Source organism: Ornithodoros turicata, chromosome 2, assembly GCF_037126465.1.
Source record: "Ornithodoros turicata isolate Travis chromosome 2, ASM3712646v1, whole genome shotgun sequence".
Classification (NCBI taxonomy): Eukaryota; Metazoa; Arthropoda; class Arachnida; order Ixodida; family Argasidae; genus Ornithodoros; species Ornithodoros turicata.
Window position 1 is genome coordinate 44,028,076 of NC_088202.1, and position 13,786 is coordinate 44,041,861.

At 45.7% G+C, this 13,786-nt stretch overlaps 1 long non-coding RNA gene across 1 annotated transcript; it reads left to right on the plus strand.

Annotated features, from left to right (window-relative positions):
* Positions 1-259: 259 nt before the first annotated feature.
* LOC135383400 (uncharacterized) lies at positions 260-1,559 on the plus strand. The gene is made up of 3 exons (XR_010419850.1): positions 260-345; positions 645-760; positions 1,327-1,559. It is a non-coding gene; the product is annotated as an uncharacterized LOC135383400 (long non-coding RNA).
* The last annotated feature ends 12,227 nt before the right edge of the window (positions 1,560-13,786 follow it).

The following is a 13,786-nucleotide window of genomic DNA, read 5'->3' on the forward strand; positions in this document are numbered from 1 at the left end:
CCACTCGCTCACACACACAAGAGACGAGGTACCCAACGTTGCTAGACACCATCCGAACTCCGAAGTGAGAGTAGCAAAACAACAATATATCAAAACACGAAAGGAAGAGTATTGATCCCCCCTCCTTCTATAGCATGCAAAACGTGATTTGCGCTGAGATGAACATATATGTTCATGACGCGAGTAATTTTCACTTTTCACTGATCCAAAGGAGGTCACGTGGGATTGCTTGACGCTTGCGAAATCAACAATGAAAATGGCGAAACGAAACTTGTGAATCGTGCATTTGCTCTTCATGGTAGCTGCCAAAAAATCGAATCAAACTTATGGGACACTGGATTACAGGTATGTTGGCATCTTTTTCATTCCTGCATATCATTACACTATACGTGAATACATGGTGTCATGTCATGGGTCTCATGTCTCACGATGCTGGGTAAGTAGTTGCTGGGAAGTGTGCATGGTTCTAGACTTTTAGTTTTTGATCGCGTAATCGAAATATCGGCACCTCTCGCATTGTGGCTTGCATGTGACCAACCAAGTGCTGTTCCCTTACTAGCGCTTCTTACAAACGACAAAACGAAACATGTGGGAATGTATATTTTTGATTACTCATATGTAACAAGAAAATGTATCGTTTTCAGGTTGCTGCCACTACTCCATGTGCCCGCAATTGTCTTGCGTGTATGATTACACTAACGGCGTCGCCCACCACGGCGGAAGTGTTTTGCGTACACGCGTTTCAGCATGAAGCCTGCAGGTAACATCTGATGTTTACCCTTCGGATATTCTGAATTTACATATTGTAGCTTAGAGGAATTCCGAATGCCCAGAGTGACACACACTTTTAACATTGTGACATCAGTGCAGTGGCATAAGCTCTATTGTAGTGCCCCACGAAAATGAACAAGGGGTAGTGGTTTATCCAGAATCCCAAGCACGAGAAGGGTGTTGGAAAAAATTGTTGGAATAGTTACGTCATTACAGCTTAACATATCATTACAGAGGTATCTGAAGCTGAAATCGCAAGGGCACCCCCTGTAGGGGGTGCACAGGCAAAAAAGTTAGGGGGGGTCTGGATAAAGCACTGACGAGGGGGACTCCTCCACCCCATGTCAAGCCTCATAAAACACCTCCTGAAATAGTTTCCTGGCTATGCAGCTGCATTATTATGACGTAATTGTCATTGTTGTCCATAATTCTTGAATATGTTTCGAATATATGAAAAAAAAAAGTCTGCTTGACAGCATATGTCTTATAGTCATCATCAAACAAGAGCATATGTCATTTTGTTCAGTGGCTTATGTACTTTTTTGTAAATTTCAGGTGGACGTAAATTGTAGAAGGCAGCTAGTGGGGGAGAAGATCATGGTCGTAGGTCATGTGACTCCTGGAGCTCCCAGTGGGCTCCCTTGTGGAGTACTTTTCAGAACACACACACACACAGTTTGCTCACAGAACCAACGAGTAGGATGTTGCTTGAATACTGAGAGAAAATGGCGTAACACATACAAATATCGTGTGACACATATGACAATAAAAACATTTTTCACGAGGGATGCATGAAACACTGTCGCAATATTGTGTGCATGAACCATTGTGTGTGACACAAGCCGTGGCGGCACACCGCCTCGGACACATTTTGGGAAGCATAAAACCCAGTATATACAGAGCTACTATGGTGGATGCTTCTTTTTTCTTTTTGGCCGTTATGAGACATCTTCGGCCGTAATGAGACTACCTTCGGCCGTATTGAGACTTTGGCCGTAACGAGACACTTGGGGATTAAAGGATTTTCGGCCGTAATGAGACTTTCGGCCGTAATGAGACTTCGGCCGTAATGAGACTCGGGCCGTAATGAGATGTTACCGCGCTAACTGTTGTTACAGATGATAGCAAAACGCATATATAGCCTTAAGCCCGACCTCCATGGAGCGATTTTGCTCGCGACTCAAGCGTGTCGCCGTCGGCGCGACAAAGTTTGAGGCCCGCGCGCAGGTTTCCGCCGTGAAATGAAAGGAGCGCTGAACACGAACGTCGCGGAAACAATCACGCGTGATACAGCCATACAACATCGTCGAGGATCGCAGTTTTACTGCGCTATAATGCATGAGGCCGTTCCAAGCATTACCATCAGTAACGATGGTCTCACGTGTGACGTCACGCGTGGTGGCAGTGAAACCGTGCAGTTTCTCGCCTTCACGACAAATGCGGAAGGCATTGTCAATGCAAGAAGAGACCACTTGCCGCCATCATTTTCCTTCTGAGGTGCTCATCACTAAATCATCCCACACTCTGAACAGGTCATTGCTCTTTACTTCCATTCTGTCTGTTTCACCAGCACTTTACAATGCCAACACAGGTGCTCACAGTTCATGAAAGATTTTTGAAATGAACATTTTTTCTTGCGGTTTTCAGCTTGCCTCATGAGAACAGCACACTGTTTCATTGTAAAAAATAATTTTAATAATAATAATAATAATTTTTATTATTGCCCAAGAACGGCCGCTAATGCCATGCTGTTGGCGCACACAATACAATTTTACTGTACATGCGCATATAAGCATGTATGCCCTATGCTAAGCCAATATATTAATATATATTCCTCATTAGCACTTGGGACATTTTTCTAAGGATCAGCAGAACACAACTGTGACGATGCTTGTTTTCGGGGCTTAATTAACTTAATTAACTCTTAGAAGCCGTTATCCTATGACGTGATATTCGGAGGACAATTTTGTAGATATTCGTATTCGAAAATTTCAATATTCGCACACCTCTAATTAAAAGTGAAGATTTAGTACACATGCACCAAACAATTGCCCTGCACCTCCGTTCTCATCAAACAAGTAGCTCAAGACAAAAGTGGGAAGCACAATCATGCTGTAAAGCTTGCGGCAAAATCGGTAGTATAGTTGGCGCCTTCAGTAACCTAACTACTGTAGTTAACTACTTAAAATAGTAGTTTAACTAGTAGTTGCCACTACATTTCTGCAAGTAGTTGATAACTACTTTTTGACTACAATCAGGTAGTTTAACTAGTAGTTTAACTACATGTAGTTAACTACTGGCCATCACTGGTATTAAGACTAGTGAGCAGGACGATCACAACGAAATCATAACAAAAACGGCTTGAATTTAATTACTGAATCTTGTGGATATAAACATTCTTGCCTTTTTTATTCCAACTATTCGTGTAGATAGGTTAAAAAATCGTACCGACGACGGGATGTGTACCGGCTGGTAGTTCTGCCGGCAGCGGTACAACGACGGAAGCAGACGACAATTCCCGACGTGCCTTGGGCAGCCTAGGTGGCGTCCATCAAATTTCCATCAAAAATTCAATAGTTTTGCAGATCGCAAAAGGTATCCATTTATCCCATCCAATCTACTTGCCACCCAAAATTGCGCTGCCCATGTTGAATAGGCGGACAAATAGTGAGGATAGGTGAATTAAGAGCGCCCCATATTTCAACACGTCATTGGTCAGAAAGCTGAAAAACTGGGTGGAGCTTCAGGTATAGGCATAACTCATTAATGACCAGACTGCCATTTAATATACGGCTCTGGTATACTCTGGTGCGACCCTTCCGTCACGTGTCAGCGTCCTCTCCCACACCTCCTCCTCCTCACGTATTTTCTGCAGTGTGACGCAAAGAATTTTGCAGTGTGCTTGCTCTCAACATAACGGCACCTGATTCCTTACTTTTAATGGAATAGGCGGATGCTCTGTACCCAATGCATGAACGCTGCACAGACGACCATACAAGGCGACAACAATACAGGGTGGCCAGAAAGAACGAGTGCTCTTCTTTAATGCGTTTTGTTGAATTGTATGTGTTAAGCTAAGCCTTGAGGAGGCGCTGTCATCCCGTAAAGCTACTAGAACGAGTCTACTGAGTCTACTACCCCAATGCGAGCTGCATGCATTTCTATGTGCAATAACGCTCGAAAACCCCTGGCTACGTGGTTGCTGGGGTGCGATTTCGTGATGTCCCGCTACGGAAGAATATAAATTCCTGATATCTTAATTCGAATTCATTTAGGCATACAGGTAGCGAGGAATAAGCCGAAGTCCTGAAAATGTACCGGGCGACGTTGTAGCTGGTGGTCTTCGAATGGTATTGTGTAGCGCCATATTTTCTTTGTGCTAGAGCGGCGATGATTTTTGGGCGTCGAAAACTATTTAAGGATGAATATTTTGGACATCACTGCGACAAATTATTATCTTTTTGCCTGCGGCAATTCCTGCTGTTATGAATAATGTTCTTCTTCTGAAGCTTGTGCACCTAATATGACTTAATCGCACGTCAGAACCGTTTTTGAAAAGAAAACACGTTAACCGGGTACAAGTGCACTCGAGCGGCGGTTGTCAATTTTATTTATTTATTTTTTGTTCTGGGGACGAGCAGCATCTCGTCGCTTCATTACGTTCTTTTGGTGCCACAGTTAAGCTCGCTCATTAAGATAATATTATGCTTCCCTCGTCATTGCCTTTTTGTGTGGCTATTCCCCATAGAAATACATGTAGCTCAGAAATTAGGTACATCATTCCGCTTTATTAGATAACGACGACCATCTGCCTCTTTACCTCAAAAGGAAAAGTTGAAAACGAGACTCTGTGCGAAGTTCTACCGTCAGCAGGTACGGAAGCATTAGAGGAACCACAGGAGCAGCTTTTTTTTTTCTCCACGACACACTGCATGTTTGTCTTTTGGTCCAGCTACCACAGTTTCTACGGAATGTCTGGCGTGCGCGTTACCAGAATCACTGAGTTCCTTTTCTCTCCTTGTTGGGAACTGTGATTCCGCGAACTTTCCGGGCGCCTTCCCCAGAAAGTTCGCGATACCTCAGCATCTGGCGAATTTGCAGGGAAGCAGATGTCTTCGCATTGTGTAAGCGGAAATGCCTCGCCGCTGCCCGCACAGTACGACCCATCCATCTGCGTGAACACAAATCCGGGCGTCACCAAAGTGGTTTCGGACAAATTGCTCCACGTGTGTACTCCACTTGGAAGGCATGTCAGGAACGCTGAAATTTGCTATCGCCGTTTTCTTGTTCCTTTTTTGCCGGTAACTATTCGGGCCTTACCAAAGAAGAATCAACCTATGGCTATAAATGTGCTATTCACTCTCCTTTCTCTACTTTCCCTTTTCTCTGTGTGTCTATGTATGCGTTCTTTCATCTTTAAAGTGACTGGATCACGATACTTGAACTTCGTATTTAAAACTAATTCGTACAGGAGTGCATGAAGAGATGTACGGGATCCAAGTAGCTGATCGTTATGCTCGGGGGCACGAGTGGTCAACTCAGGTGGAAACTTTTGTTCGCATGGTGATATGCGCGAGTGACAAAATTTGTGGTAACAAGCGATAATGGTCGTATTCCGAACAGCACGCCAATATTGGTCCAGTATGGGACCAATGTGGAAAGTACAGCCAGGCTCATATTGCGCAATATATCCGTGATAACGCCAACGGTTAGACCGCGTAATAATAAAGCAAGGTATTGTTGACTGATTAGACGAGTCACAGAACTAGTTACAGAATTCGAATTAGTAAAGCATTATCCGGTATCCTTTTGTGTGAATAAACATATACCCCCCCCCCCACCACCACCACCACTAACAGTGATATTATTTCTGTCTTCGTTTTCCTATATTTATTTCTGCAGATCTTCTTGGTATTGCCAACCGTAGGATGGGACAAGCGTAAGCTTGGTATTGCCAATTTGCAGATATTCTTAGTGATCCACGTTACATCGCGTTACAAAAACTACACTGCATGGCCCTGTGCCCATCAGGCCACAGAACTATACCAATGCCAAACACCTTAGGAAAAAATCCTCCCGGCAACAGCCCTCCAAGCGATGCTGCCCCGACGACCGTTTAGGCCTCGCGTTCGAAGACACGGCCCACCCGGGGGCGGACCGCGTTATCAAGGGGCCCCTCTCCAGTATATGAGGAACCGGCTCCCATTTGCCTTCCGCCACCGCTTACGCGGAGTTGAAGGGAGACCAAACATCCCTGCGTATTGGCATCGAGGCGGAAGTCCAGTCACATGGACTGGCTCCCCAAACATCCCTCAACCTTCTCTGGGACCATAATAGTGCGTGAACCAAAAATTTCCAACCCGTAGTGTACAAAAGAGCGAAACCCTTTGGTGACGGTGACGGACATACGTCTCAGCAACTCACACTGCCTCTGCAGTAACTTGAAAGCACCAAACGTTACAGAACAGACATCCCTTCCTATCAAACAATGTGTTTTTTTTTACCAGCGACATTTTCGCACGAATGAAACGTTCGACCCGAGAGTTGCGCATGCGCATTAGTTGTAGGACGCGTGATTTCGCTCAAACGACCGCGCTCTGACTCGGTTCGACGGATTGGCGGATTGGCATCGCGAAACGAGATGACGGCCATGGCTGCAGCACGTGTACCAGTGGAGTTGTGCATGTCACAGTGGGATTGCCAGACATGTTGACTGTTTCGAACAATGTGTATCATCTGCGGGAAGTTGTTGAATGTAACGACGTATTGAGTTAGGCATTTCTCACGCTCCAACGTCCAATCTTGCCGTGCTGCTTGGTCATTTGGTACAAGTACAGGGTCGGCCACACTTAAAAGTATCGTGGGAGCGCATGACCTGCAAGTATGCCAGCGCCGCGTAACGGATGCTCCTGGGTTTGAGACCTCGCGCCTGACGAACGTTCGCCACCTCTCGGTTGGGTCCGTCATTGCTCTCGTAACACTGGCAGGCGGGGTGATCCACCTCCTGTTGCTATTCTATCGATGTTTTGATCAGTGCGTGGCGCGACGTAGTCTCTGTCTTGTCGGAATCGAGAAGAAAAGTAAAAGAATACGCCGCGCCACGCACTGATCAAAACATCGGCAGCAGAGACTGAATAGCAACAACAGGTGGGTCTCCTCGCCCGCCAGTGTTACGAGAGCAATGACGGACCCAACCGGGAGGTGGCGAACGTTCGCTAGGCGCGTGGCATGCGCGAGGTCTCAAACCCAGGATCATCCGTTGCGCGGCGCTGGCGTACTTGCAGGTCATGCGCTCCCGCGATACTCTTATGTGTGGCCGACCTTGTACCAATACGGGTACGTCCCATTTATCGCATTTTCAGTCAATATGGGGTGCACATGGGCAGTATAGGGCCCATATTGGTGACATTTTCCCCACATTGGTTCAAGCTTGGCAATATGAGGCCCATATTCCCAAGTTTGAGCTAATATGGGGGAAGTCCTTGCAAAACGGGTCCCGTACTGGGCCCGTTTCGGCACTGCCCAGCCAATATGAGTCCAATACTGTGTGCTGCCTGGTTTGTTTCAGCGCTATACGTTGTACGAGGGAAGATGCAAAGAGCGTCAACTTTTTGATAATATCCGAAACGTGTGTTTCGACAGGGACTGCATGGTGAGCAAGCATGTGTCACTACGTGGATTATCCTGCATCAGTGTTCAGAAAATATTTGAAGGACGATTAATGTAATTAATGCGGCAGAAATGCGTTAGCATTAGACGTACTGTCTTATGTATTTTTTGTGTATTCTACGTTTTCTTATCATATGGCGATAACTTGATAAGAGAATGGAACTTTATTGAACGCTTAAAACGATAGACGATACAATAAATGGGCTGAAAATCAACAATTTAAAATCCAAAGCAGTGACTTCCAGACCGAAAAATAAAGAAGTGTGCACGAAGTCCACGCTTCACTTAGGTTCATGCTCCAAGAGATTTCCAAGAGGCTCTCTCATGGAATAAAGAAGTTGAAATTGTCGCCTCCAAATTTTCCAGCACTGTATCACAAGTACATAGAATCCGCTGTCCAGTAAGGCTAAAATATTACTCTACAACACATTATTCATGTCACTTTTCAGTTATTCGTACTTGGTATGGGGTAATAAAAGTGGAAACTTAGGAGTCCTCTATACCATACAAAAAAGATTCATGCGCATAGGTAACATCTCCTACGGCCAATCTGTTGATGGGATTTTTAGGCTCTACAAAATAGTTTCAATGCAAAACTTTTTTCGCTATAAATGTCTATGCATGTACAAAGCTGCATTAAAAAAAACACATTGTACAGTTCTTGTCCTTGATAAAGTTAACCCCCGAGGTCAGACACTATTCCGCCAGACTCAAATCAGATCAGACACGTCAGATATGGTCAACAGCGAAGATGCGCACGATGTATGGTGACCAAAGTCTCCCTGCTATCATGCCACGTATTCTAAATCAGCACAATTTATTTGTAGAAAATAGTCAACCCCAGCAAAATGAACTCTTGTGTAGCTGAAACAGCATGACACAAATTATTTGTCTTTTTTCTTTTCTCGTCTCGTGCTGATGTGTGCATCATATATGACATACTTTGACTAATGTTCTTCTTTATGTGTATTATTGACTGCCAACTTGTTTTTATTATTTTGTCTACAATCATGACTGTAGCGGCCGCCCATACTGTGGGAGCTATGGGCCTTGCCAAGCTATAATCTAGCTTTTTGTCCTTGGCTCCACCACGGTTTGTGGATAACAAAGACCGATTCAATTCAATATGTTCCCAATATGTTCCTCTTATCACCACTACACCGCACGTTACCACACCGCTCGTAGAAGGGACCACATCCATTTTATAAACCACGTACGCACACAGCCACGTATAGTTACACGTGTCCGAACGTGTCCAGGAGCAAACGCCAACTACACAGTGAATTTTGTCCTCACGCCAACCTCTCGAGCTCCTCCGCGTGACGCCCTTTCCGCTCTCCTGTACACCGACGGACGTCATCGGGTTTCCGTTTGCATGACTGTTCTAATGCTAATACATTAAAAAGACGACTTGTACCGTACACATGCATCCTTCTATGGGGAGATCGATCAATAAAGCCAACGCCACCTATAGGTACGGAGAAGGCAGCCTTCACTCCTTGGTGGCGGTAGTGACGGAACTGCTTGCCGTGGCCGGCCACGGTCAGTCGCGGGCAGCGTCACGACTATCGCATGGGGGAATGGTGCGTCCTGGGCCGACTTCAAAGGGAACCGTGCCAAGGTGTCTGAGGAAAACCCAGGGAAAACACCCAGATAGCACAGCCGGCGCAATGGATTCGAACCCGGGTCATCTCCCAGTCTCGATGCCATTCCACGGCTTCACTGCTTTGCTGCGTGAACTTACGAAGCCTTGGATGTCGTCTGCTTCAGCCAGTCGCGGCAGATGATTTCAAACACAGGCTTTTTATGGCCATCATTGGCTGTCCATACGGCTGATGGCGGCTCGTCTCCATAGCTACAGCCAACGGCAGACCTTGCAGACCGCCCTGACAAACAAACGCTACGAACAAACGCCCGAACGCTACGCACAAACCAACGAACCCTTTCGTGTGTAACGTAATCCAGGTAACAGTTTCTACTAGGATGCCACTGCTCCGACGACAAGCAGTCTAGCACCAACTTCGATGACCAGTACCCTCCCCTCACCCAAGCCACCTGATGTTTCTGGCGACCTCTGGAAAGTTTGGGAATTGTGAAAAAGTGAGTTCAAACTTTTGAAGCGATAGTTTTATAGACCCATTCACCGTTTGGGGCCGTTCCTGTCTTTATAGGGGCCACGTGACACCACGTGATTTCCACAGTGCGAAAAAGTGATGGAACCTAGCGAGTAACCAGCGAGGACCAACTTGGTAGTCGGTACAGTGGTAAGGTCAAGTTGAACCAGCTGACCTCAGTAAACGTTACGTGGAGAGCACCATACGATACAGGGTGTCCCAGCTAAATGCAAACATGTTTCTTAAAAAATATATACATCACTTTTTCCGAGATGAAATCAATTGCAATATAGCATATGCTTAAGGACACTCCTTGGGGCATTAGCAAACTCCTAAGGCAATGTCTTAATCAATAATTAACTTTTTAATTATAAAAGCTACGAAGTTGTGCCAGTGAGAACATCTGGTCCCTTTGGTCACTGTGATACTGGGGCCGTTTTCAGAACAAAAATCCGTTCGATAGATTGTCCGCAAAAAAATTCGTGAAGGAACACCATTTTTTATTTATTTTGTTCATTGGTGCATCTTCGGTGACGCGACTTTCCTTCACCCACAATGTGAGGGGGCGAAGAGCACAATATCGCCTTTTGCGTCCTGGAAAAATATTTAAAGAAAACAGAAAATGCAACCCAAGATATGGGCAGTTCCGATAGAGTCACACGATACCATGAGGCGGCACTGTGCTCCTTCACCCTCTCACATTGGGGGTGAAGGAAAGGCACGTCTCCGAACAGGGGCGCCGGAACAGGGGGAGCAACGGCTCCCCCAGTGTCAGCCCAGCATCATAATCTACTATGGTCTATCGGAATGGCCCGTGCATGTGTTCTTTCGGTGGCCATAAATTTAGAGAGTAATAAACATAGAGCCTATCACTGCCACTGTGTGTGGAGACCATTTGAGAAGAGCTAAATACCAATGGTGTCAGGTTCACAGGGTTCTGGAGTTGACCATGGCAAGGTTTGTGGTACAAAGTGCACTGTCGAAGTTTCAAAGAACAATAAATCAGTCATAAAGTGTGTACCAGGAGGCGCGAACATTACCAGACTCAATCCACTGGGTGGTGTGGGGGGACAGAGGCGGCAAACGGGAATCGCGAAAGGCACGCAAGACACCAGACATCTGGGGGAAATAATGATACAAAGAAACCGCCTGGTTGAAGACAGAGGGTTGTTATAGGGGCAGTTTGCGAGGTGCAGCCACAGATTTCAGCCGGTTGTGGCCAGGGTGCCCACTTCGAGCTGGCGTGTAAGACATGTAGTACGACAAGTGAAATGGACTGAGACGAAACGTCTCACCGGTGTTGTGTTCATGTGTCGGCAGCGGCAACGTCGAGGGAGCGCCATCAAGTCAGAATAGAATACCAGTTAATAGCCAGTTATAGAATTATCAAACGCCATAGACATCGGAGAAGGCCACACCTCTGGTAAGAGATATGTATATCGCAGCTTGTTTGTTGTCTTCATATTATGTATATGTTCACCTGTCATAGTAAAATATTCTAGCTGTTAACCTGATTGCTGGCTCCTCACTTTCCACCGTACCAATGTCCAAAATTTCCCGCTGTTGTCATTTACCCGGCTTTTCTTATTGAGTCGCCCTGGAGTGATAACGACAGCGTGACACCTAGTCAGAGGGCACCTGTAGGCTCTTGCTAAGCTCGAGACCGCCATGGTTGGGTAGTTGCCATGGTAACGCAGGTTGCAAGACGATCAGCTATCGCCAGCTAAAGCTAGACGCAGCGCGATACGTTGTACAGGGTAGCGTTTTGGAAATACGCAAGCGGGGGATGTGTGCATCTGGGCGGTGAATACACCGTTCGGATGGGGGGGGGGGGGGGTTATTGAAAAAAAAAAAAAGAGGAAAGGTTAGGTTAGGTCAGGTTAGTCATAGGCCGACTTGGTATTCCTTCCGGGTGGTATCGACTACTTTGCATGCCCTTCGTGTAGTCCGCAGAACCACCACGCTATCCCTTACGTAGGCGAAGGCGATGGCATGCGATGCACTAAAACTCACTAATGATAAGGGAAACGGAAACTGTGGACAGACGCTACCGCAATCCTGGTAGGCTTTCGCGTCTATCGCACCTAATCAGCAGAGAAGGTTGTGTCACGCACGCTGTCATTGGTTCCGGTAAGTACGGTAAGTTGACAGTTGACGTTACCAGCTCCAATTTGTGTAGCGAGTGCACTCGCTACACAAATTGGAGCTGGTAACGGTATTCGAAACGTAAACGCATACTATATTCCTCCATTACTGGAAGCAGAAACGGAAATGGTAATTGGTTATTGGCAGAAAAATAGAAAAGGAAGGAAAGAGAACGAAATAGGAAATTTAAAAGAGGAAAGGTCAGCCAGGCGGCACGGGATCTTCTCGGAGACAGTTCCGTTTTGCGAGGCTCGTTTTGGAGAATAACGTTTCCCGAGAGGATAGTGGTATTTACATTCTAGCGAAAATCGTGTCAGAGAATGGCATTTTTTGTGATACAACTGCTTTGACTCCACGATGTCTTTGATTTCGGGTTGATTGCTTCCGTCGCTCGGAATATCTGAGCGAAATTAACAATCGCGAAGGCAACAATCAGTGTTACACGAACACTCATTCTTGCTTTCCTAACTGTTTTTTTATATGTGCGATTCGACACGTACATTTCATTCGTCAAATGATTTTTGCACATACTGTGACGTAGGCGGCTCTTAATGCTACCTATACAGGGGCGAATAACGATGACGTGAAATGTACTCGACTTCGTACAGGTGGGCCATCTCCTCGCGGTCGGCTCTGGACAATGCGATGATGCGATGACTGATAGGATCACTAGCGATGCACGTTGACACTGGAAAAGCCAGGATTTATTTTTCCGACATCACACCTCCGCTCATCACCTTACAGAGGTAGCCTCCCTACTTCCTCCACAAAAAAGAAAGAAAGAAACAACAACAACCCTAGTTACTCCTGTCCCGCCGCTGTGGCTGACATTGTCAAAATAAGGTCACAACATGAGCGCAAGCGAACAAAGGCAGGGAAATGCATCTGTATGTTCCCATTCACATGCAATATCAATAAGAGCGCACTTTCGAGAATAGCAATATCGTTTGCATGCGACCTAGAAGGAAATATATGAATATATATCCCCCCCCCCCCCCCCCAGAAGGGAATCACTTGCCTATACGTAGATCTCCGCACGGGGAAGGATACTCCTCTCCTGAATGGTCGATTAGAAGGAGCTATGCAGGCAGGCAGTTCTCCGGATATACAGGCTGTACCATTGATGATACAATAGACGTCTTGAGCGCCCAAGTTTTTTCGTTGGTTTATTCCTTTATGGTTAAACCTGTGCCCATTGTAACATCGGAAACGGAGGATCAGACCACTGGTCGGCGATTTCATTCATAATGATTGCCTTCACAGACATCATTCACCACACACACACACACACACACATAAATGGGATGATGTGGTGGGTCATTCACCGCCGTTATGGCGGTACACTGCCCCATTGCTCTTGTGGAAGGCATGAGAAAGGGAGGATGATGGAAAGGTGTCCTACTAGTGTTCGTCCATTTGTCCAGTGCTGGAGAGGAACTCAGCAACAACTCGTAGGCCTTATCTGGTGTGAGGGGTCCGACCATGGCAATGATCGACGCGTTGCAGAGCAGTTTCCATGAGGGCGCAACATTCACCATCATATCACGGAGCCCTTATGAAAATGAATTTGGCCAGTCTACTGACTTCGTTTAGGTATCATTTAGCCCAGCTATTTCGCGGCAATAGACTTCCTTTAGTCCTTCTTTTCCCTGGATGTCCAAACAAGCATTCCAAAGAAAGTAAGTTGACTTTATTCAACAGACTTCCTTTTTCTGGACTTTCCAAAGACAAAAGTAAATAGAAAGTCAAAACGTCATCATCTTTGCATGGAACTGCTTTCCCTGTTCAAAAATCTGTTTTGCCAAACTTTAGAAATTAGACAAAATACCAAATAGAGTGTAGAATATAAATTTTAATTATTTAAATTTAATTAAAAAACCACTAGATTTTCTGTTGCCTCAGCTATTGACATGATTATCGACAGGTATTGAAAATTGGTCACCGCGTATCTCTTAGAAATATGTTGAGATCCAGTTGTGTGAAAGTGTATTGATGTTTTATTTAACCTATGTTGAAAAGCAACACGTGGCCATCACTGGCACACGCGTAGGATCATCGTAGATTATCCAGTACATCCACTTCTAGTT